This window comes from Pleurodeles waltl, chromosome 5 (genome assembly GCF_031143425.1).
Source record: "Pleurodeles waltl isolate 20211129_DDA chromosome 5, aPleWal1.hap1.20221129, whole genome shotgun sequence".
Lineage (NCBI taxonomy): Eukaryota > Metazoa > Chordata > Amphibia > Caudata > Salamandridae > Pleurodeles > Pleurodeles waltl.
In genome coordinates, this window is record NC_090444.1 from 1,637,992,160 (window position 1) to 1,638,015,811 (window position 23,652).

The following is a 23,652-nucleotide window of genomic DNA, read 5'->3' on the forward strand; positions in this document are numbered from 1 at the left end:
AAGTGAGGTATCATTTTTGTCGGGAGACGTGGGGGAACGCTGGGTGGAAGGAAATATGTGGCTCCTCTCAGATTCCAGAACTTTCTGCCACAGAAATGTGAGGAACATGTGTTTCTTTAGCCAAATTTGAGGTTTGCAAAGGATTCTGGGTAACAGAACCTGGTCCGAGCCACACAAGTCACCCCATCTTGGATTCCCCTAGGTCTCTAGTTTTCAGAAATGCACAGGTTTGGTAGGTTTCCCTAGGTGGCCGCTGAGCTACAGGCCAAAATCTACAGGTAGGCACTTTGCAAAAAACACCTCTGTTTTCCTTCAAAAATTTGGATGTGTCCACGTTGCGCTTTGGGGTGTTTCCTGTCGCGGGCCCTAGGCCTACCCACACAAGTGAGGTATCATTTTTATCGGGAGACACAGGGGAATGCTGGGTGGAAGGAAATTTGTGGCTCCTCACAGATTCCAGAACTTTCTGCCACAGAAATGTGAGGAACATGTGTTTTTTAGCCAAATTTTGAGGTTTGCAAAGGTTTCTGGGTAACAGAACCTGGTCCGAGCCACACAAGTCACCCCATCTTGGATTCCCCTAGGTCTCTAGTTTTCAGCAATGCACAGGTTTGGTAGGTTTCCCTAGGTGGCGGCTGAGCTACAGGCCAAAATCTACAGGTAGGCACTTTGCAAAAAACACCTCTGTTTTCCTTCAAAAATTTGCATGTGTCCACGTTGCGCTTTGGGGCGTTTCCTGTCGCAGGCGCTAGGCCTACCCACACAAGTGAGGTATCATTTTTATCGGGAGACATGGGGGAACGCTGGGTGGAAGGAAATTTGTGGCTCCTCTCAGATTCCAGAAGTTTCTGCCACAGAAATGTGAGGAACATATGTATTTTTAGCCAAATTTTGAGGTTTGCAAAGGATTCTGGGTAACAGAACCTGATCCGAGCCACACAAGTCACCCCATCTTGGATTCCCCTAGGTCTCTAGTTTTCAGAAATGCACAGGTTTGGTAGGTTTCCCTAGGTGGCGGCTGAGCTACAGGCCAAAATCTACAGGTAGGCACTTTGCAAAAAACACCTCTGTTTTCCTTCAAAAATTTGGCTGTGTCCACGTTGCGCTTTGGGGCGTTTCCTGTCGCGGGTGCTAGGCCTACCCACACAAGTGAGGTATCATTTTTATCGGGAGACGTGGGGGAACGCTGGGTGGAAGGAAATTTGTGGCTCCTCTCTGATTCCAGAACTTTCTGCCACAGAAATGTGAGGAACATGTGTTTTTTTAGCCAAATTTTGAGGTTTGCAAAGGATTCTGGGTAACAGAACCTGGTCCGAGCCACACAAGTCACCCCATCTTGGATTCCCCTAGGTCTCTAGTTTTCAGAAATGCACAGGTTTGGTAGGTTTCCCTAGGTGGGAGCTGAGCTACAGGCCAAAATCTACAGGTAGGCACTTTGCAAAAAACACCTCTGTTTTCCTTAAAAAATGTGGATGTGTCCACGTTGCGCTTTGGGGCGTTTCCTGTCGCGGGCGCTAGGCCTACCCACACAAGTGAGGTATCATTTTTATCGGGAGACGTGGGGGAACGCTGGGTGGAAGGAAATTTCTGGCTCCTCTCAGATTCCAGAACTTTCTGCCACTGAAATGTGAGGAACATGTGTTTTTTTAGCCAAATTTTGAGGTTTGCAAAGGATTCTGGGTAACAGAACCTGGTCCGAGCCACACCAGTCACCCCATCTTGGATTCCCCTAGGTCTCTAGTTTTCAGAAATGCACAGGTTTGGTAGGTTTCCCTAGGTGGGGGCTGAGATACAGGCCAAAAACTACAGGTAGGCACTTTGCAAAAAACACCTCTGTTTTCCTTCAAAAATTTGGCTGTGTCCACGTTGCGCTTTGGGGTGTTTCCTGTCGCGGGCCCTAGGCCTACCCACACAAGTGAGGTATCATTTTTATCAGGAGACGCGGGGAACGCTGGGTGGAAGGAAATTTGTGGCTCCTCTCAGATTCCAGAACTTTCTGGCACAGAAATGTGAGGAACATGTGTTTTTTTCGCCAAATTTTGAGGTTTGCAAAGGATTCTGGGTAACAGAACCTGGTCCGAGCCACACAAGTCACCCCATCTTTGATTCCCCTAGGTCTCTAGTTTTCATAAATGCACAGGTTTGGTAGGTTTCCCTAGGTGGCGGCTGAGCTACAGGCCAAAATCTACAGGTAGGCACTTTGCAAAAAACACCTCTGTTTTCCTTCAAAAATTTGGATGTGTCCACGTTGCGCATTGGGGCATTTCCTGTCGCGGGCGCTAGGCCTACCCACACAAGTGAGGTATCATTTTTATCGGGAGACGTGGGGGAACGCTGGGTGGAAGGAAATTTGTGGCTCCTCTCAGATTCCAGAACTTTCTGCCACAGAAATGTGAGGAACATGTGTTTTTTTAGCCAAATTTTGAGGTTTGCAAAGGATTCTGGGTAACAGAACCTGGTCCGAGCCACACAAGTCACCCCATCTTGGATTCCCCTAGGTCTCTACTTTTCAGAAATGCACAGGTTTGGTAGGTTTCCCTTGGTGGCCGCTGAGCTACAGGCCAAAATCTACAGGTAGGCACTTTGCAAAAAACACCTCTGTTTTCCTTCAAAAATTTGGATGTGTCCACGTTGCGCATTGGGGCATTTCCTGTCGCGGGCGCTAGGCCTACCCACACAAGTGAGGTATCATTTTTATCGGGAGACGTGGGGGAACGCTGGGTGGAAGGAAATTTGTGGCTCGTCTCAGATTCCAGAACTTTCTGCCACAGAAATGTGAGGAACATGTGTTTCTTTAGCCAAATTTGAGGTTTGCAAAGGATTCTGGGTAACAGAACCTGGTCCGAGCCACACAAGTCACCCCATCTTGGATTCCCCTAGGTCTCTAGTTTTCAGAAATGCACAGGTTTGGTAGGTTTCCCTAGGTGGCCGCTGAGCTACAGGCCAAAATCTACAGGTAGGCACTTTGCAAAAAACACCTCTGTTTTCCTTCAAAAATTTGGATGTGTCCACGTTGCGCTTTGGGGTGTTTCCTGTCGCGGGCCCTAGGCCTACCCACACAAGTGAGGTATCATTTTTATCGGGAGACGCGGGGGAATGCTGGGTGGAAGGAAATTTGTGGCTCCTCACAGATTCCAGAACTTTCTGCCACAGAAATGTGAGGAACATGTGTTTTTTTAGCCAAATTTTGAGGTTTGCAAAGGATTCTGGGTAACAGAACCTGGTCCGAGCCACACAAGTCACCCCATCTTGGATTCCCCTAGGTCTCTAGTTTTCAGAAATGCACAGGTTTGGTAGGTTTCCCTAGGTGGGGGCTGAGCTACAGGCCAAAAACTACAGGTAGGCACTTTGCAAAAAACACCTCTGTTTTCCTTCAAAAATTTGGCTGTGTCCACGTTGCGCTTTGGGGCATTTCCTGTCGCGGGCGCTAGGCCTACCCACACAAGTGAGGTATCATTTTTGTCGGGAGACGTGGGGGAACGCTGGGTGGAAGGAAATATGTGGCTCCTCTCAGATTCCAGAACTTTCTGCCACAGAAATGTGAGGAACATGTGTTTCTTTAGCCAAATTTGAGGTTTGCAAAGGATTCTGGGTAACAGAACCTGGTCCGAGCCACACAAGTCACCCCATCTTGGATTCCCCTAGGTCTCTAGTTTTCAGAAATGCACAGGTTTGGTAGGTTTCCCTAGGTGGCCGCTGAGCTACAGGCCAAAATCTACAGGTAGGCACTTTGCAAAAAACACCTCTGTTTTCCTTCAAAAATTTGGATGTGTCCACGTTGCGCTTTGGGGTGTTTCCTGTCGCGGGCCCTAGGCCTACCCACACAAGTGAGGTATCATTTTTATCGGGAGACGCAGGGGAATGCTGGGTGGAAGGAAATTTGTGGCTCCTCACAGATTCCAGAACTTTCTGCACAGAAATGTGAAGAACATGTGTTTTTTTAGCCAAATTTTGAGGTTTGCAAAGGATTCTGGGTAACAGAACCTGGTCCGAGCCACACAAGTCACCCCATCTTGGATTCCCCTAGGTCTCTAGTTTTCAGCAATGCACAGGTTTGGTAGGTTTCCCTAGGTGGCGGCTGAGCTACAGGCCAAAATCTACAGGTAGACACTTTGCAAAAAACACCTCTGTTTTCCTTTAAAAATTTGCATGTGTCCACGTTGCGCTTTGGGGCGTTTCCTGTCGCAGGCGCTAGGCCTACCCACACAAGTGAGGTATCATTTTTATCGGGAGACATGGGGGAACGCTGGGTGGAAGGAAATTTGTGGCTCCTCTCAGATTCCAGAACTTTCTGCCACAGAAATGTGAGGAACATATGTATTTTTAGCCAAATTTTGAGGTTTGCAAAGGATTCTGGGTAACAGAACCTGGTCCGAGCCACACAAGTCACCCCATCTTGGATTCCCCTAGGTCTCTAGTTTTCAGAAATGCACAGGTTTGGTAGGTTTCCCTAGGTGGCGGCTGAGCTACAGGCCAAAATCTACAGGTAGGCACTTTGCAAAAAACACCTCTGTTTTCCTTCAAAAATTTGGCTGTGTCCACGTTGCGCTTTGGGGCGTTTCCTGTCGCGGGTGCTAGGCCTACCCACACAAGTGAGGTATCATTTTTATCGGGAGACGTGGGGGAACGCTGGGTGGAAGGAAATTTGTGGCTCCTCTCAGATTCCAGAACTTTCTGCCACAGAAATGTGAGGAACATGTGTTTTTTTAGCCAAATTTTGAGGTTTGCAAAGGATTCTGGGTAACAGAACCTGGTCCGAGCCACACAAGTCACCCCATCTTGGATTCCCCTAGGTCTCTAGTTTTCAGAAATGCACAGGTTTGGTAGGTTTCCCTAGGTGGGAGCTGAGCTACAGGCCAAAATCTACAGGTAGGCACTTTGCAAAAAACACCTCTGTTTTCCTTAAAAAATGTGGATGTGTCCACGTTGCGCTTTGGGGCGTTTCCTGTCGCGGGCGCTAGGCCTACCCACACAAGTGAGGTATCATTTTTATCGGGAGACGTGGGGGAACGCTGGGTGGAAGGAAATTTCTGGCTCCTCTCAGATTCCAGAACTTTCTGCCACTGAAATGTGAGGAACATGTGTTTTTTTAGCCAAATTTTGAGGTTTGCAAAGGATTCTGGGTAACAGAACCTGGTCCGAGCCACACCAGTCACCCCATCTTGGATTCCCCTAGGTCTCTAGTTTTCAGAAATGCACAGGTTTGGTAGGTTTCCCTAGGTGGGGGCTGAGATACAGGCCAAAAACTACAGGTAGGCACTTTGCAAAAAACACCTCTGTTTTCCTTCAAAAATTTGGCTGTGTCCACGTTGCGCTTTGGGGCGTTTCCTGTCGCGGGCGCTGGGCCTACCCACACAAGTGAGGTATCATTTTTGTCGGGAGACGTGGGGGAACGCTGGGTGGAAGGAAATATGTGGCTCCTCTCAGATTCCAGAACTTTATGCCACAGAAATGTGAGGAACATGTGTTTTTTTAGCCAAATTTTGAGGTTTGCAAAGGATTCTGGGTAACAGAACCTGGTCCGAGCCACACAAGTCACCCCATCTTGGATTCCCATAGGTCTCTAGTTTTCAGAAATGCACAGGTTTGGTAGGTTTCCCTAGGTGGCCGCTGAGCTACAGGCCAAAATCTACAGGTAGGCACTTTGCAAAAAACACCTCTGTTTTCCTACAAAAATTTGGATGTGTCCCACGTTGCGCTTTGGGGTGTTTCCTGTCGCAGGCCCTAGGCCTACCCACACAAGTGAGGTATCATTTTTATCGGGAGAAGCGGGGGAACGCTGGGTGGAAGGAAATTTGTGGCTCCTCTCAGATTCCAGAACTTTCTGGCACAGAAATGTGAGGAACATGTGTTTTTTTAGCCAAATTTTGAGGTTTGCAAAGGATTCTGGGTAACAGAACCTGGTCCGAGCCACACAAGTCACACCATCTTTGATTCCCCTAGGTCTCTAGTTTTCAGAAATGCACAGGTTTGGTAGGTTTCCCTAGGTGGCGGTTGAGCTAGAGGCCAAAATCTACAGGTAGGCACTTTGCTAAAAACAGCTCTGTTTTCTGTGATGTGTCCACGTTGTGTTTTGGGGCATATCCTGTCCCGGGCGCTAGGCCTACCCACACAAGTGAGGTATCATTTTTATCGGGAGACATGGGGGAACATAGAATAGCAAAACAAGTGTTATTGCCTCTTGTTTTTCTGTACATTTTTCCCTTCCAAATGTAAGACAGTGTGTAAAAAAGACGTCTATTTGAGAAATGCCCTGTAACTCACATGCTAGTATGGGCACCCCGGAATTCAGAGATGTGCAAATAACCACTGCTTCTCAACACCTTATCTTGTGCCCATATTGGAAATACAAAGGTTTTCTTGATAGCTATTTTTTACTCTTTATATTTCAGCAAATGAATTGCTGTATACCAGGCATAGAATGAAAACCCACTGCAGGGTGCAGGTCATTTATTGGCTCTGGGTACCTAGAGTTCTTGATGAACCTACAAGCCCTATATATCCCAGAAGAGTCCAGCAGACGTAACAGTATATTGCTTTTGAAAATCTGACATTGCAGGAAAAAGTTACAGAGTAAAACGTAGAGAAAAATTGATGTTTTTTTCACCTCAATTTCAATATTTTTCTTTTTCAGTTGTTATTTTCTGTAGGAAACCCTTGTAGGATCTACACAAATTACCCCTTGCTGAATTCAGAATTTTGTCTACTTTTCAGAAATGTTGCGGTTTCTGGGATCCAGCGTTGGTTTCATGCCCATTTCTGTCACTGACTGGAAGGAGGCTGAAAGCACAAAAAATCATAAAAATGGGGTATGTCCCAGTAAAATGGCAAAATTGTGTTGAAAAATTGGGTTTTCTGATTCAAGTCTGTCTGTTCCTGAAAGCTGGGAAGCTGGTGATTTTAGCACTGCAAACCCTTTGTTGATGCCCTTTTTAGGGGAAAAACCACAAGCCTTCTTCTGCAGCCCATTTTTCCCATTATTTGAAAAAAACGAAATTTCCACTGTTTTTTGGCTAATTTCTTGGCCTCCTTCTGGGGAACCCACAAAGTCTGGGTACCTCTAGAATTCCTAGGATGTTGGAAAAAAAGGACGCAAATTTGGCGTGGGTAGCTTATGTGAACGAAAAGTTATGAGGGCCTAAGCGCGAACTGCTCCAAATAGCCAAAAAAAGGCTCGGCACAGAAGGGGGAAAAGGCCTGGCAGTGAAGGGGTTAAGATAGGGATGCTACTGAGATTCTTTATTGGCGAGTAGTCCTATTTTATAAAAGATTAAAATTCTCATAGGAGTGGGTTAGTGGCATTGATTAGGATACCTCCCTCACTTCCTAAATCAAAGTCAGCATGTTTCAGCCTTTTTCTACGTGATTCTGCATCGCTAGATTTCCATCAGTACTTATGTGACCCTTCCCTAATCTTTGTCCTACTTTTTATGACTCCCATAAATGATGTAGAAACAATGAATGAGTGAGCTGTCAAATTCTTCCTATAAAACTATATCTTCTAGAAACGGTTTCATTATGACAACAACTACAGTTATGTTTTAGTGGATATTAAACAATGTACACTTTTTCAGTACGATCCACCAAACTACACATCCCCACACGTGTATCAAACTCACTGCAAACAGAGGGAAGCTAATGTGATGCATGCCTAAACGTTGGTAGTACAATGCTACACGTGCCGAGAGGATGGCAACTCCACCTGCCCATTGCTATACGGTATAGGTTCTTCAGAAAATTAGGGGCGTATTTACAAAGCCCCGTGCACCACCAGAGCGTCACTTTTTTGATGCTCCAGAAGCGCAGACTGCAGACCCATATCTATGAGGCTACGCAAAGCCACTTTGTGTGGATTTTCATGGCCTCATAGATATAAAGTAAGGCAAAGCAGAGCAAGTCACTGTGTTGCCTTACTCTGCATTAGAGGGGCATTCTGCGGGCGTTCTGTGGGTTTTCCCATGCAACACCCATGGGTTTTGATGCACTCCCAGATTTTCAAGGACGTGTAAACATGGGAATGCGTCAAAACCATACGCCTAAGGGGAGGCATAATGAGGAGAAATATCCTCATTTCTCATTGTTCTTTCCTCTTTCTAGGTGTACTGCATTCTGTAGCACACATAGAAAGAGGAAAACATCTCCATGAATTGTTTCTTTTGCAGGAATGTGTGCAAGGGTGTCTGCGTTGGCGCTAGGCAGACAAAAGGACACCAGCAAAGGGGGAAAGGACAAAGGATTTTGTAAATATGGTGCATTTCTGCCCTCTCCCAGTGGCACAGGGCATCACAGTAAGGTCACTTGCTGCGCCGCTCTGCACCACCATTTAAGTAATATGCCTCTGAGTCTATCGTATAAAACGTTAAATGAGGTATATACATTGAATGACATTTGTTCTGATTTGTTGTTTGTCTGAAATATCTGATTTTTGTGTCATAACCTTCAAAGGCTCTTCACTTCTTATAATTTGGGGTTCATATTTGGGAGGGATAATGCTAACGTAGGGGTTAATGTAGGGCTGATGCCATGTACTGGAGTCTTGGATACGCTGTCCTTCTTCTATGCAGCATTAGGTCACATACAAGAGGGTTGTTAACACATAATGAAGAGAATTCTGCAATGTGGTAGTCAGGGGAATATGTACCCTTTCAATTCTGGATAATAATGCAGGTAGAGTAACTCATCAATTTTACAGTAGGGAGGCCACAGTCATTTTTTAAAGTTAATATGGCACTTTGGCCTACACTTATCATAATTAGAGTCAGGGACGGCCTCCATTGAATGTTCAATATTATCAAACACAATAGTTCTCTTTTTAGAGTTATGTGACCATTGTTCATCAAAGGTTAATTACACCGCAAACAAATAGCTGTCAAAGGCAGGGTCTGCTCTAAGCAGCATTAGGACAGTATTGTCTGACATGGTGGTTGAATCTATGAGTAAGTATATTACTCTGGTAACTTTTGGACTTTTGGACTCAGGCAATCGTTGTAAAATTATACTGTAGCCCACTAGTTATTAGCTACTCGGACTCACCTGTAGTTACATCTGTAACAGCTCCGTTAACTTTGGGGTCGAGTGACTGTTGTGAAATTCATATTGAAAACTATCATAATCACATATTTCCAACATCTGTGCGTCCATAGGTTGCTATCACTGGTTGCCATACCTTCCTCACCATGACTGGCTGGCAGGGGATTTTGTTAAACACGATGTTTGTCAGATTTTTAGCAATGTTCCTCACATAGGAACATATCCTTGTCAATGCTTGATATACTCCCATAGTCAGTAATCATTGGTGCCCGAACACTGGACGTCCTAATATCATCCAGAGCGACATAACACCGGGTGATATCACTCCGTGGCACTTATAATGAGGGAAACGTGAATATGTCCGAAATGAAAATGAGGATTAAAGAGGAAATTAATATTAAAATGATTAAATGTAATCACCAGTAACTAGCATGTAATCAGGTATAATATGCCTATGGGATCCTCATACAATGTAGGACCAGGACAGAAAATAGGCCCATGCATCATAATAAAAAGTGACCCCCATTAGCACATCAGATAGATAAAAAAATGGTCCACATTTACAAATTGGGGCCGTTTTGAAGTTACAGAGACGCGCTGTATAAGCTTTTGGAAGGCATGAGAGGCTGGATGCATTTTTGCTTGCTGCAGGCAACGTTTGTGGTAATATTAGGAAAATCAACAGTAAAATCTGACCCACTGAACATAAAACTGGCCTACAAACAGCCAAAAACTGGCCCACCCTCTGACTTTTCATGGCAGTCTTTCTGGCACTGCCTGATTGCCCTGTAGGCCTGTTCGACCCGGCCGTATCACTACCTCACTAGCTTCTCAAGGGACATTTGTCAAACTCTTTCTGTCCAGCTGAGAATAGAGGCCGAAATATCATTTGCTGTGCATTCTGTTTTCTATGTAGTATAAGCGGCAGTGGCCCCTGACTGCTTCAAGGTGGTGACCAAGTCCTTTGATGGAAATTCACCTAGTCGAAATAACAACGTAGCATGTTTCAGGGCCACTGAAAAATTAGAGGCATAAGATGTCAATGCGACCCAGGCATGCGGTTTGTGGGAGAATTTAACATTCCTGATTGAAACTTTGCATCGTTATTGGTCACTGGCTTGAAATCAGCGTATTCCGTCTTTGAGTTTCAGGCATTTTCTAGCTTCAGTTCATGAAAGGCTTGATGTAAAACAGCAGACCATTAGACGTGAATGCGGCTGCGTCTCCATTTCATGCCAACGCAGGCGGGCTACTGTGTCTGGAGGGCATGATCTAAGCTTCTAGCACAATTTAGCAAGTGCACCGTCCCTCAATTGTCCCTGATGGAAAAAGTCAAACTCAAGTCTGACTTGAGGTTGCGAGATGTGCTGTGGCAAACCGAATAGCTTTTTAAAAAGAGTAGATTGTAGAAAATTTACGTTGACCTCATCCTTCCCCTTCACCATTTCAGACCCGTAGATGATGGAAAAAAATTTGTACTCATAACCTGTAGTAAGTGATGGACTGAACATCTTTTCTTGTGTTTCAGCAGATATGGTAATATGAGAATATGCTAATGATTTGCGTATACATACTAATGAGAAGAATGTTTTAAAAATGAAAATAACGTGTAATGTGCAAAATGTGCCCATGGGGAGTGGTCACCATCTGTGCTAACAGTACTAAATGTTGTGAAATGTTTTAAAGTTTTGTATTAATATATCATAATTAACAATATAATCTATGTTTTGTAATGCCATAGGCTCTTAACTTAGCCAGAGGCCTAGTCAGCTCTGTGCCTTGCCTGCTTAACATGGAGACGCGATGAGCTGCTGCAGACTGGAACTGGAGAAAAGAACCTTGAACCGTACAGAGTTATACCATGAGCTCTGCTAAGAGAAAACTGCAAACTCACCAGCGGACAGGAGACGATCAGAACAAATTGAAACAATTATGTTTAGAGTAGGCTAAATGTACTTTCCCAGGACTTGAACAATGGAGCTACAGACTAAGAGCTGGGAGCAACAATTTTGTTACCTGAAGAACCGGATGATGTTCACATCCACAGAAGAACCAATCATGTTAATGGAACTTGACTCTCAAAATAACGTAGACAAGTGGTAAACAAAAATTATAGGTTAGAGTCATAACCCCTGATAAGGTTGACCAATGGGCAATTTGTGGGACAGACTGAGAGACCCTAATAAAAAGTCATGACATGAGGGGAAGAATCAGAACGGAGGGCGGAGAACGGAGGGGTGAGAGTTGATGACGTCAGGGGACGCTGTCCGAAGTGCTGAAACTTGGGCTTTCTTCCTGTGAGCCCGAGTCTTATTGATGACTGATGACCTGGAGACGAAGACTGACTCGTTGCTGATCTATCATGGATAAGTAGCTATAACCTGGCTGACTAATGAATGCTTTTTCTTTCTAGGTACCAACTGTGATGTGTTTTAAACGTTTTCCTCTTCTAGGTAGATTTTCCAAATTAATGATTTTTGATCAAATTGTTTTAGCATGAAGACCCAAATGCTGATGCTAATCTGGAGATAGGTAGGCTGACCAGGGTGACTTAGGGTGACTCAGACTGGCTGACTTATGTTGCTGAATCATTCGACATAATATGAATTTCTATTCGCTTTGTTTAACGTTGACGGCATATTAAGAAAGTGATGAGAAATTGTTGCTTATGTTGCTACTAAAGATTTAAAAATCATGATATTGTTGAATAAAGGTTTATGACTAGAATTGTACCTAATAGGGAATGAACAGAACTAACTTTCATGTAAGTGTGGTGGTTTTTCTGATTAGATTAGTTCATGGAAGTTTAAGTTGATTAGACTGATTTGTCGAAGTTTTTCTTACTCGCTATACTTGACTAGGATACCCTATGCGATCCAAAAGATTAATTGACCTATACGCGTACCCTTGTAAGTTTACTTACTAAGGACAAGGTGCACTAGCAGTTTTTGGTAGCAGTTTGATGGTTAGTTTCCTTATGGGAACTAGTTAAGTAACTAGTAAAGGTTATGGTGGTAGTTTGAATTTGAGCATAGGTGTTTTGATTTCATGACTTTTGGATTTTGTTTTTCTGAACTGACAATGGTAGCAAGGATGATGTTCCCTTAAGCCCAGAAATGACTTTCCCAGATCCTGGATCCCGTGAGTAATGTTGGGTATGTTCCCGGCGTATTTGAGATAGCATAAGAGTGGTAGAATTGTGCTTGCTTAAGCTTAAGCAGATCGCTGGTGAGTTGTGATGTATGTGAGGAAAACAGTAGGGAGTTCGCGTACTCCAGTTTGGAGTAGTAGGAGTGTGTGTACTCCTAAATGGTGTGAGAGTAGGGAAGCCGTCGAACTTCATATGTGTGTGGCGCTTTGTGCTTAAAATTTTTCCACGTGGTTGTTGGTGATATACGGACCCTGCGCGGTCTAAGACTCAGGAGCATATTGACAAGTGTAGGAGACACTTGGGTATATGTTGTAATTTGCCTGGTTTAGTAGGTTGATCGGGCGTGGTCAACAAGTCTGAATGAATGTACATTGAATAAAAGAAGCTTCAACTGAGATTTGGCGAGTCCTATGTGCACTAGGACAGACCCTAAGATCAGTTGAGAGTAAAGTTTGCAGGTCAAATTTTACTTGCAGACTTGGGGGACTGAGAAATAGGAATAGCTAAGGTCCCAGAGTGCGCTTTTAGTGAAAATCTGTAAGGTCCCTGAAGCGATTGTGTTCCTTTCCTGTAGTAAACCAGCGGATTTGTTTTAGTTATTATTTGATGAAGACGGTCGCAATAATTGCATTAATTGAATGAATTTGAGCCGAAGGAGGCGAAGCCGCAAGACTTTGTCAGCCACTGTGTGCTAGTGTGACGTCAGTGTGTGCTGCGCTGGGATAGGTCGGTTACTGGGAAGAGCCCGACTGGATTGGCAGCCGTCCGTGAGAGGCAATTGGTTGGGCGAACGGGTGAAGGGAATCTTGGGAGTAAAAGTCAATTTACTTATTGAATTGTAATACATAAGACAGGCAAAATTAAGTTTTTCAAGGCTTTTAGGAGTGCTATGAAGGGTGAATCTTACATTAAAGCTTCAGTGGGGGAACCAACCCCCCCGGAGGATACTCCAGCACATCTCGTAATGACAGAAAAAGGCATAGCCTCTTGTCTATGGTTAAAGCAATGGAGCACATTGACAAAGAATCAAGGAACTTTAGCATTTCCAGAGCATGGAACGTTTAATCTAAGGGTTCTAGACCAGTTGCGATTATCATTGTATGACATGAGACCATTACCGAGACCAGCACAGTTTGAGGCGTTAGCAGTTTGGGAACTAGTGGCCAGACAGCAGCATGAGCTAAAGACTAATGGAAGGATAGAGAAATCACTAGCCGAAGGTAGGTGGGATTGAGAACAAAAAAGATGGAGAATGGCAACCATGAAGGAGAGTAAGATGTTCCCTGCAATCACGGAAGGAGATGATTCAGACAAGGGAGACGATAACAAGGAAAAGGAGAATGAGGAGAAAAGAAAAGGGAAAAAGTCTCATGTAGACGATGACGATTCTGATGTAGAAGATTACATTATGCAGTTGCTGAGAGATAGACCTCCACCTATGACGACTTATGCAGGGGGTCCAGGGAATATTGCTACAGCCCCTCCTGCTACTCCTGGGACATCCCAGGGAGCTGCAGGTGCTGAACAAGCAGAAGGAGGACAGATACCAGGGGTAGTACAGAGTACACCAGTTACAGGAACGAGAGCGGAAGCTCAAGTGCAGGTGCCTACACCTTCTGCACCAGGAATTTACCCAAATGTACCCACTCTTGAGACTGTTTAAAAAATGTTTGTGCTGATGGAGCAGGAACATCCACAACCAATGCTAGATCAGACCTGACTCGACCCAAATGTTACTACCGTCAGCACAGACACAGGGCATGCCGAGACCTAATAAGGTTAATGGGGACATCAGTGGATCTTGCACCAGTTATGAATCAGGCAATGGGAGTACCACTCACACAAAGTGCAGGTTCCAGTGTAGCACCAGATGCAATATCGCTACTGATTACTGTTGGTCCAGCGGTACCCTTATATGCTCAGAAGAAATCAGAAACAGGAGAACAGTCAGAGAGATCACAAAGTCTGGTGAGACGAGGAACGGGAGACTTAGTACAGTCAACATCATCATCAAGTACTTGTCCGGGGGACCTTAAATCTTCTGTGGGATTTAGTCATCTTGTGGCACTACCAAATGCAAATCAGAGTATGAGACTTTTGATACCACAAGCTGTAGGGACAGGGAAGCAACAGCTGCCAGCGACTAACACGAGTAACATTTCCTTACATGGGTTAACAGCACAGCAGTTAACAAGATGGCTGGATAGTTTAAATTCTTCGCAAGGTGCCTCAAGCAAGGAAGAGCAACTGAATCGGGTAGGATTAAATATTGAGGCAAATGATTTGGTTGAAAGAACAATGGGATTGAACAGGTTAGAATCACATACTGAAGAGGAGCTAGATATTTGTGTCCGAGGATTACAAAGGAAGTGGGGAAAATACACCAAAAATTAGCAGAAGTTGCAGAAAAACATGGCATTGATCTTAAGGCAACAAAACCTTTGAGACGAAGCTAAAGATTAGATTTTGAGGCAAAAGATTTCTAACATATGAGATCAGCAGGAATGAAAGAACATCTAAGAGATTTATTGCAGAGTGCGCAATTTTGGGGAGCACTAGAGAATTGGGAAGGCAGATGGGCAAAAAGGAAAGATAAACGGAAACAAAACTCAGAAGGGGAAACAGAAGGAGTAGAGAAAGGAGAAGTGGTTAAAATGCTACCAATGAGGGAAATTCCAGGAGGGCAATTTGTTCATGTCCCTTGGCATCGAAGTGACATATTGTCCTTCACCAATGATTATCCTAAATTGAGAGAAAAGCCGGTCGAATGGTACCAACAGAGAGAAAGGTTTGTGAAACTTTCCAAATGTTTGTGGGAAGACTTGAATACCTTGTTTGAGATAGTGGTGCCAGCCGACTTATGGGTCGAATGTAAAAGAGCAGTAGACTGGCCAGCAAGTGAACCTGAGAGGCATAAGATTACAGGCGCACCATCACCTGAGGTAATGAAAAATTATTATAAGGTGATTGAGTTTCTCAAAACTAGGATTTCCCCAAAAAACATTGATTGGCAGAGAATTGACAGGACGGTTCAGGAAACCAAGGAGTCAATACATACCTATTATGAAAGAATACTAAAGGCTTTCAAGGAGTACAGTGGTAAGGAAGCAGTCGAACCAAAAGACATGTTACATTTCGTGTTCAGATTTGTTGAAGGGTTGAGACCTGAAGTAGGACAGATGATTAAGAATAATTTGATTTGTTGGCAGGCAAAACCGATTGATGAGGTGTTGCAGTATGCCAAATACTGTAGTGATGAGATTGAACTAAAGCAAAAGAAGTTTGAAGAAAGGCAATGGTGATGCAGATTAAGGCAGCACAGTCAGGAGTGCAAGGAGCTTTAGTGCCGCCGATGCCGCTGCAACAGAGAGCTATCGCGTTTCAGCCTCAAGCAAGGGGTAGAGGACGTGGTATGGATGTAATGCGTGGTCCGGATCTGAATTCAGTGGTTGTTTAGAATGACATGCAGGGGATGAAAAGAATGTTGCCATGTCACCTGGGCGGCAACGTGGGACACTGGAAGCGGGAGTGCCCGTTAATGGTGCAGGAAGGAATGATTCAGCAAGGTGATGTTAGTACAGTACAAACAGTGAAAGTCCCCAGAGTGAGGGGCCAAGTCCCGAATGTTCAAACCTGAGGTCAAAACTTTTTACCAGTTCAACAGATGCAGGTGCCACGAGCACAATTTACTCCTTTAGCACCGGTACAGCAGCAGATGTTTATGGTGCCTAGACAGCAAATGCATATACCCCAAGCCCCGATGGACAGCAACAGGTTATGATTACTCAACAGGTCAATGGTCAGAGATCAGACAACAGTAACAACACAGTACGCCAATTCCCATTTCACAGTGAGGATGACATAAACGATGGATGGATGAGTGACAGTTCGGATGAAGGAGCTTGCATACTTGCTGCATCTGTAGAGGTAGATCAGAGAGGGCCATTTGTGAAGGGAAAGGTAATGGGGCATAAAGGCCCATATTTATACTTTTTGACGCTAAACTGCGCTAACGCAGTTTAGCGTCAAAAAGTTTTGCGCCGGCTAACGCCATTCTGAAGCGCCATGCGGGCGCCGTATTTATTGAATGGCGTTAGCCGGCGCAAGCAGACCGGCGCTGCCTGGTGTGCGCGAGAAAAACCACGTACACCAGGCAGCGCCGGCGTAGGGGGAAAATGGCGCATGGGCGTCTTAAAATGGGGCAAGTCAGGTTACGTCGAAAAAATCGTCGTAACCCGACTTGCGCCATTTTTTTTCGACGCCCATCCCCCATCAACATGACTCCTATCATTGTAAAGATAGGAGTCATGCCCCCTTGCCCAATGGCCATGCCCAGGGGACTTCTGTCCCCTGGGCATGGTCATTGGGCATAGTGGCATGTAGGGGGGCACAAATCAGGCCCCCCTATGCCAAAAAAAATTATTAAAAAAAAAAAAAAAAAACTTACCTGAACTTACCTGAATGTCCCTGGGGTGGGTCCCTCCAGCCTTGGGTGTCCTCCTGGGGTGGGCAAGGGTGGCAGGGGGGGTCCCTGGGGGCAGGGGAGGGCACTCTGGGCTCATTTTGAGCCCACTTGTCCCTTAACGCCATGCCTGACCCAGGCGTTAAAAAGCGGCGCAAATGCGCCGTTTTTAGCCACGCCCACTCCCGGGCGTCTCTTTTGCCCGGGAGTATAAATACCACGTAAAGGCCTGGGAGTCATTTTTTAGACGGGAACGCCTCCCTTGCATATCATTAACGCAAGGAAGGGGTTCACGCTAAAAAATGACGCACATTCCGGGAACTTTGGCGCTATACGCCTCTAACGCCATAGTATAAATATGGCGTTAGTTGGCGTTAGTTTAGCGTCTAATTTGCGTCGAAAAAAACGACGCAAATTCGGCGCAAACGGAGTATAAATACGGCCCAAAGTGTCATTCTTGGTCGACACCGGAGCTAAACGCTCTATAGTAAGGAGTGTAGAACTACCAGATTTACCTATTTCTGGAAGGACAGTGCAGGTTGTGGGAGTGAAGAATAGGCAATTAAGAAATCCTATCACAGAACCAGTACAAATGGAAATTGGAAATTGTACCGGACTGCATAGATTTGGGGTATGCGACTCAAGTCCCGTATCCTTGTTAGACAGAGACTTATCGTGCAAAACCAAATGCTCCATAAATTGTACAGATGCAGGAATAGAAGTTCAGACAAATAGTGACGATGAGAAAGAGTAGGCATCAGCTATGGTTCTAAATGACGCATTTGAAGAGTACCCTTTGATTGAGATTTTCCCAATGTTTACTTTGAAAGAATTGCACACAGATTTACAGGGAACAGTGAAGGAGAAGGTTTGGGATTTGACACGAAAAGAAGTAGGTTTGATCAAGGATGTGGAGCCAATTAAAATCACTTTGAAGCTGAATGTTGAGTTTCCAAAACTTTCACAGTACAATATGCCAAAGGATGTGTTGATGAAAGTGGCACAAATAATTGGGAATTTCTTGAAGCAGGGTGTTTTGAAAGAAGTGCTGAGCAGTCCATGTAATTCACCGCTAATGGGGTTGAAAAAATCCTGTGGGAAAGTGCGAATTGTGCAGGATTTGCTAAATGTGAATGACATGGTGGTTAAGTGTTGCCCGATTGTACCCAATCCAGCAGTGATACTGTTTCAGATTGCATGTGAGGCCGAGTGGTTCACAGTAGTTGATCTGTCACAGGCTTTCTTTTCAGTACCACTGCATGAGCGTAGTCAGTTTCTTTTTAGTTTCAAATTCCTAGATAAAGTCTAAAGCTGGTGTAGGCTTCCACAAGGATACACGGAGTCACCATCCTTGTTTAACCAGATTTTGAAAAAGAATTTGGAGTCATTGGAATTACCTTACCAATCGACTCTTGTACAGTACATTGATGACATATTGATTGCGTCCAGAACCAGAGAAGAGTGTAAACATGATTCGATTGTCTTACTTAACCATCTTGGGGACTTCGGTCACAAGGTCTCACTTGCAAAATTGCAGTACTGTCAGAAGTCTGTCAAATACTTGGGTCATCAGATTGAGAAAGGGTTGAGGAGGATTTCCCGAAAGAGGATTACAATGATACCGAAGAGAAATCCACCAACTTCCCAGAAAGATGTGCGCATGTTCTTAGGAATGGTAGGATACTGTAGACAATGGATTCCAAATTTTGCTGAGATTGCCAAGCCTTTGCAACTGTTGACTCATAAGGGAGTTACAGATCCCTTTACTCTAGACGAAGATCAGATGAAGGGTTTCACTTAATTGAGAGAGAGTTTGTGCAGAGCTCCAGCATTGGGAATGCCTGATTACACGAAGCCTTTCACATTGTTTTGTCATGAACGTGATGCTTGTTCTTTGTCTGTCTTGACACAGGTCCATGGAGGTGCTCATCGCCCAACGCCCAACGCCCAGTAGCCTATTTTTCAGCTACCTTGGACCCAGTTGCAGCAGCTTTACCAGGTTGTCTGCGAGCAGTAGCCGCAGTTGGTCAAAGTCTTTCCCAATGTGAAGGGGTAATCATGGGATACCCAGGGATGGTAATTGTGCCACATTCAGTCGAAATTTTGCCGACAAAACCAAAAACCCAACATTTGACGGGGGCACGACTGACAAGGTATGAGACGAGCATATTGGGAGCTCCAAATGTCGCTCTGAAAAGATGTACAGTGTTAAATCCAGCAACATTACTGCCAAGCGATACTGTTGAAGTCGAGAAGGAGGAAGACATAGAGCATGATTGTCTCGAGGTTACGGACATCTGTACAAAGCCTAGACCTCATATTAGAGACACTCAACTGTAGGAAAATGATCAAATTGTTTTTGTCGATGGTTCATGTCTTAGAGATGGGACAGGAACATTGGGAGCAGGATATGCTGTGTGTACAACTACAGGAACACTAGAAGCATCTTGGCTTCCTGGTGTATATTCAGCACAAGTGGCAGAATTGGTGGCTCTCACTAGAGCATGTTATGTCTCCACCAGGCTGCGAGTGACAATATACACAGATAGTCAATATGGACTTGGGATTGAACATGATGTTGGTCAGTTGTGGTCACAAAGAGGGTTCATGACCTCCAGTGGAACCCCAGTACGAACTGGTGACAAGATAAAAGAATTGTTGTATGCAATACAGTTACCTGAAGAAATTGCTGTAGTCAAATACAGTGCACATCAGAAAACACCAGACTACTATTCCTTGGGAAATGGGTATGCGGATCAGGTAGCAAGATTTTGCGCCCTGAACTGTATATCGTTCATGGATAAGTGGGAACTAATGCAAGAAGAAGAGACCAGTTGTGCAAATTTTTCTCTAAAAGCAATTGACACTCTAGAGGAATTGAAAACTTTGCAAGAAAATGTAGACAAGGAAGAGAAAAAGATACAGATCAAGTTGAAATGTGTACAAAGACCAGATGAGATCTGGGTATCTGAGGAGGGTCAGATGGTGTTACCGAATTGTCTGTTGTCTCAGATGGCTCAGTATTACCATGGTCAGGCACACATTGGAAGGAATGCCATGATTAGGTTGTTCAAGGTTGATTGGTTTAATCCGAAATTTAGACAAGCAGCTGAGGCAGTGTGCCATAGATGTGTGATTTGCCAGCAGTGGAATGTGGGAAAAGAGACAGTGGTAAATCTGAGCCACATTGGAAGAGCAGGAGGACCATTCAGCAGAACGCAATTGGATTTCATTGAAATTCCGGCATGTGGTGGGTTGAAGTACGTGTTGGTGATTGTGTGTGTGTTTAGTCATTGGATTGAAGCATACCCCACACGCAGAAATGACAATCTCACAGTTGCAAAGTTATTGCTTAGAGAGCTGATACCAAGGTTTGGATTTCCGATCTCTTTAGAATCAGATAGGGGAACCCACTTCAATAACGAGGTGATCAAACTCCTATGTGCAGCACTGAATATTGACAAGAAGCTACATTGCAGCTATCGACTAGAAGCATCAGGATTGGTAGAACAAATTAATGGTACCCTGAAGTCAAAAATTGCCAAAATGTGCACAGCCACAAATTTGAAATGGCCAGATGCATTGCCTTTAGTGTTGATGTCAATGAGAAATGTACCTGACAGGAAGACAGGGTTATTCCCACACGAGATTCTCATGGGAAGAGCAATGAGACTGCCCGCGATACCAGCCAATGCTCTTGTAAATATCACAGATGATATGGTGTTGGACTACTGCAAGGGTCTAGCTGATGTGGTTCGATCTTTTTCTCAGCAGGTACAAGCTGTTACTCTGTTACCTATCCATGATCCAGGTCACAACTTGAGAGCCGGATACTGGGTCGTGATCAAGAAGCATGTGTGAAAAACCTGCCTAGAATCGCGTTGGAGAGGTCCATACCAAGTGGTGTTGATGACTACCACAGCTGTAAGGTGTGCAGGATTGCCCAATTGGATACATGCAAGCCATACCAAGAAGGTGGTGAGTCCTCAAGATAATGAAGAAGTGTTGCTGAGAACACCAGCAGCAGCGAAGCGAATAATTCTGCATGAACCAGAGCCAGAGCAGGTTGAGCCGGAAATAGATCCAGAACTGGCAGAAGAGAGATCGATCACCCCAGTAAGAGACGAGGGTGGGGAAAATCAAGAGGCAGAAAATGCAGACAGTGCAGAAAAGACTTTACGAGATCCATGCACAGGAGAAGTGCTATCGCAAGCAAAAGAGACTGAAAAACAAGGACACACAGTGCCAGAACCTGAGGGGGAAATAGTTGAGGCAGGTCAAAGCAAAGGTGACCTGACTCCTCCTGAACCCGCTGCAGGTCCATCAAGAGAGGGCACACCAGACAAGGTGAAGGAGAAAAGTCCTATTTTGAAGAGATTGCTGACAGAAGGTGTAAGAAAAGGGGATAATTGGCCTAAATCTCAGATAAGCAAGAAGAAAGAATTGGTGATAAATGAAAAATAGAGGAAGAACAAGACACCGTAAAGAAAGATGAACTGATTGATGGAGAACTAACAGGGGAAAGGAGGTTGAAGAGAAAGAGAGTGGCAAGTCGAAAATATGCAGGACCGGAGTGGGCATACGACACAACAAGTGATTGGCAAAACAAGTTTATGTCCTTTTGCTTTGACAGAGAAGTTCTGAATCAGTATTTTGACGCAACCTGAAGGAAAGGAAAAGATAGACTGTGTTGATAAAAATTACTTACCGGAAAATACTTTGATAGCCTGATATGACACCAAAACTTTGGAGTCGACCAACTGCTAACCGATTTTGACAAAGGAAGAAGGGGTCTTGTCGTGTGAAGTTAAAGCACAAAGAAAGATATATTTTTTTGTTGAAATTTTGATCTTTGTGTTGCATATTAATTAGGAGTTGAAAAACTCTGGTTTCTGATTCTTTACAGATCATGGCTAACTTAGATAACAGTGCAAGACATATTAGGTATTGTAGATATTTGAGTGTAGGTATGGCGATTGTGTGTGGAATATTGTTTGTATTAATGATTGTGGGTTTGTCAATTCATGACATGAAAGAAATTAAGGCTACATTTGTGTATGAAACTACTACACTAACAGCTATAGAAAGGTTCAAATTAGATGAGCAATATTTGCATGATTATACTAACGCAAGGGGAGAATTGTCTTCTAATGTCTTTTATCGCCTATTGAGTGAGTATGTGGAAACAATGGATGCAAAAGATTGTCTTGTGTGTACACAAATACCTTTATCTGTAGAAGAAGGAGTTACTTATCATAGTCTACCTTTGACCTATGGTATAAGTTGTAGTTTGTTACTAACACGCTTCTATAATTAGGAGTACCTTCAATAGATTTTTTCTAATTATGATTTAGTATTTTCCTTTGTTCCTATTATTAGATACTTGAGTAAGATAGCTAAGGATCATGATATAGTACTAGTTAGGGTATTCTTTGAGCCTACACTAACATTTGGCACAGCTTATGCACATCGTAATAATTTGACTTGCTTATTAACTTCCATGGAAAAGAGCTTTTTTGGGCATACTGACGATAAGAGAAAAGCATTAAAAGAAAAATTAGAAAAAGGGTTAGAGAAAAGGACTTATAAAAATGATTTTGCTTACACTGCTATTAAAACGCAAGGGAAGTTAGCTTTAGATGCATTACATGTAGGGAAGCTGTTTATATACAGGCCAAAATCATGCATTGGCACTTTATTTGTGGGAACGAGTGAATGTAGGCATATGTTTTTGTTTCAGAGTTAATGGACGTTCATGTTGAATGGTGCTGACCCTGTGATTCCTGGAATCTATTATATTTGTGGACTTATTACTTATTACCGACTCCCTAAGGGATGGTATGGGACATGTTATTTGGGAATAGTATTTTCTAAGATCTATCAAATAGATGATTTGAAGAAGATACTAAAAATGAATGAATTACACCAGATGAGACAGAAAAGAGAAACAGCCTCTGCAATAGTAGGGGATATTTTTGGAGCAGTAATTCCTTCAGAAGGAGTTATATTAGAAGCAAACAAGAATAGAAAGTTGTCAACTATAGTAGATAATATGATAACTAGCTTTACAGGAGCTATATTATTACTAAACACTGAATTAGCTGCGGATAGAGCTATGACGCTTCAAAACAGGCTTGCTTTAGACATAATATTAGCGAAAGACGAAGGAGTCTGCAAAATGATTATTGCGAAACATTGTTGTTCTTATATTCCTGCAAATGAGAAGAGTAAAAGAACTGCTTACTAACTTAACTAATGCGAGTAAAGATTTAAAAGTGTTAAAAGAACCAGGAGTTTGGGAAAAAGTGGGAAAAGGATTTGCAACACTAGGAACTTGGTTTAGTCAAATTTGGGGTGGAATATTGTGGAAAATCTTTCAAGGAATATTAATTGTGATCTCTATCATATTAGGATTATGGGGGGCATGCAATTTATGGCACAACATTCAATTAAAAAGAGCTGAGAATAAACAGAGGAGGGAAGAACAGCCCAGAAGAAGAATTTATGGGGAAGATAGAAATAGAAAATGTAACTGAAAGTAACTTGTAAATGCTTGATGAGAAAGGTGTGATGACACATTTAGTCATCAGAGGAGGGACTGTTAGGATATGCTAATGATTTGCGTATACATACTAATGAGAAGAACGATATTAAAAATGAAAATGTGAGTAATTCAGCATATAAATCAATGATTGCATACAATAGTTTACACTCCCTAGCAAGCCATTTTGCTCCAAAGACACCCTCTTGGAACCTTATCAAAGGCCAGCTTTAGGTCGACAAAGCAGGTGTAAAGTTTGCTGTTTTTTTGCTTTGCCTCTCCAATAAGAAAAGTGAAAATCAGAAAATATATTGTATTCATGCCTGCTCTGAAGCTGGTCTGGGTTTGTGGGATAATATTTGCCTTACTGACCCAAACCTCCAAGTCTAACAGCAACTTTGAAGCGTAGAGCTTTGCATCCACATTGATGAGCGCGATCAGTCTATAGTTTGCGGAGTTGGACTGTGA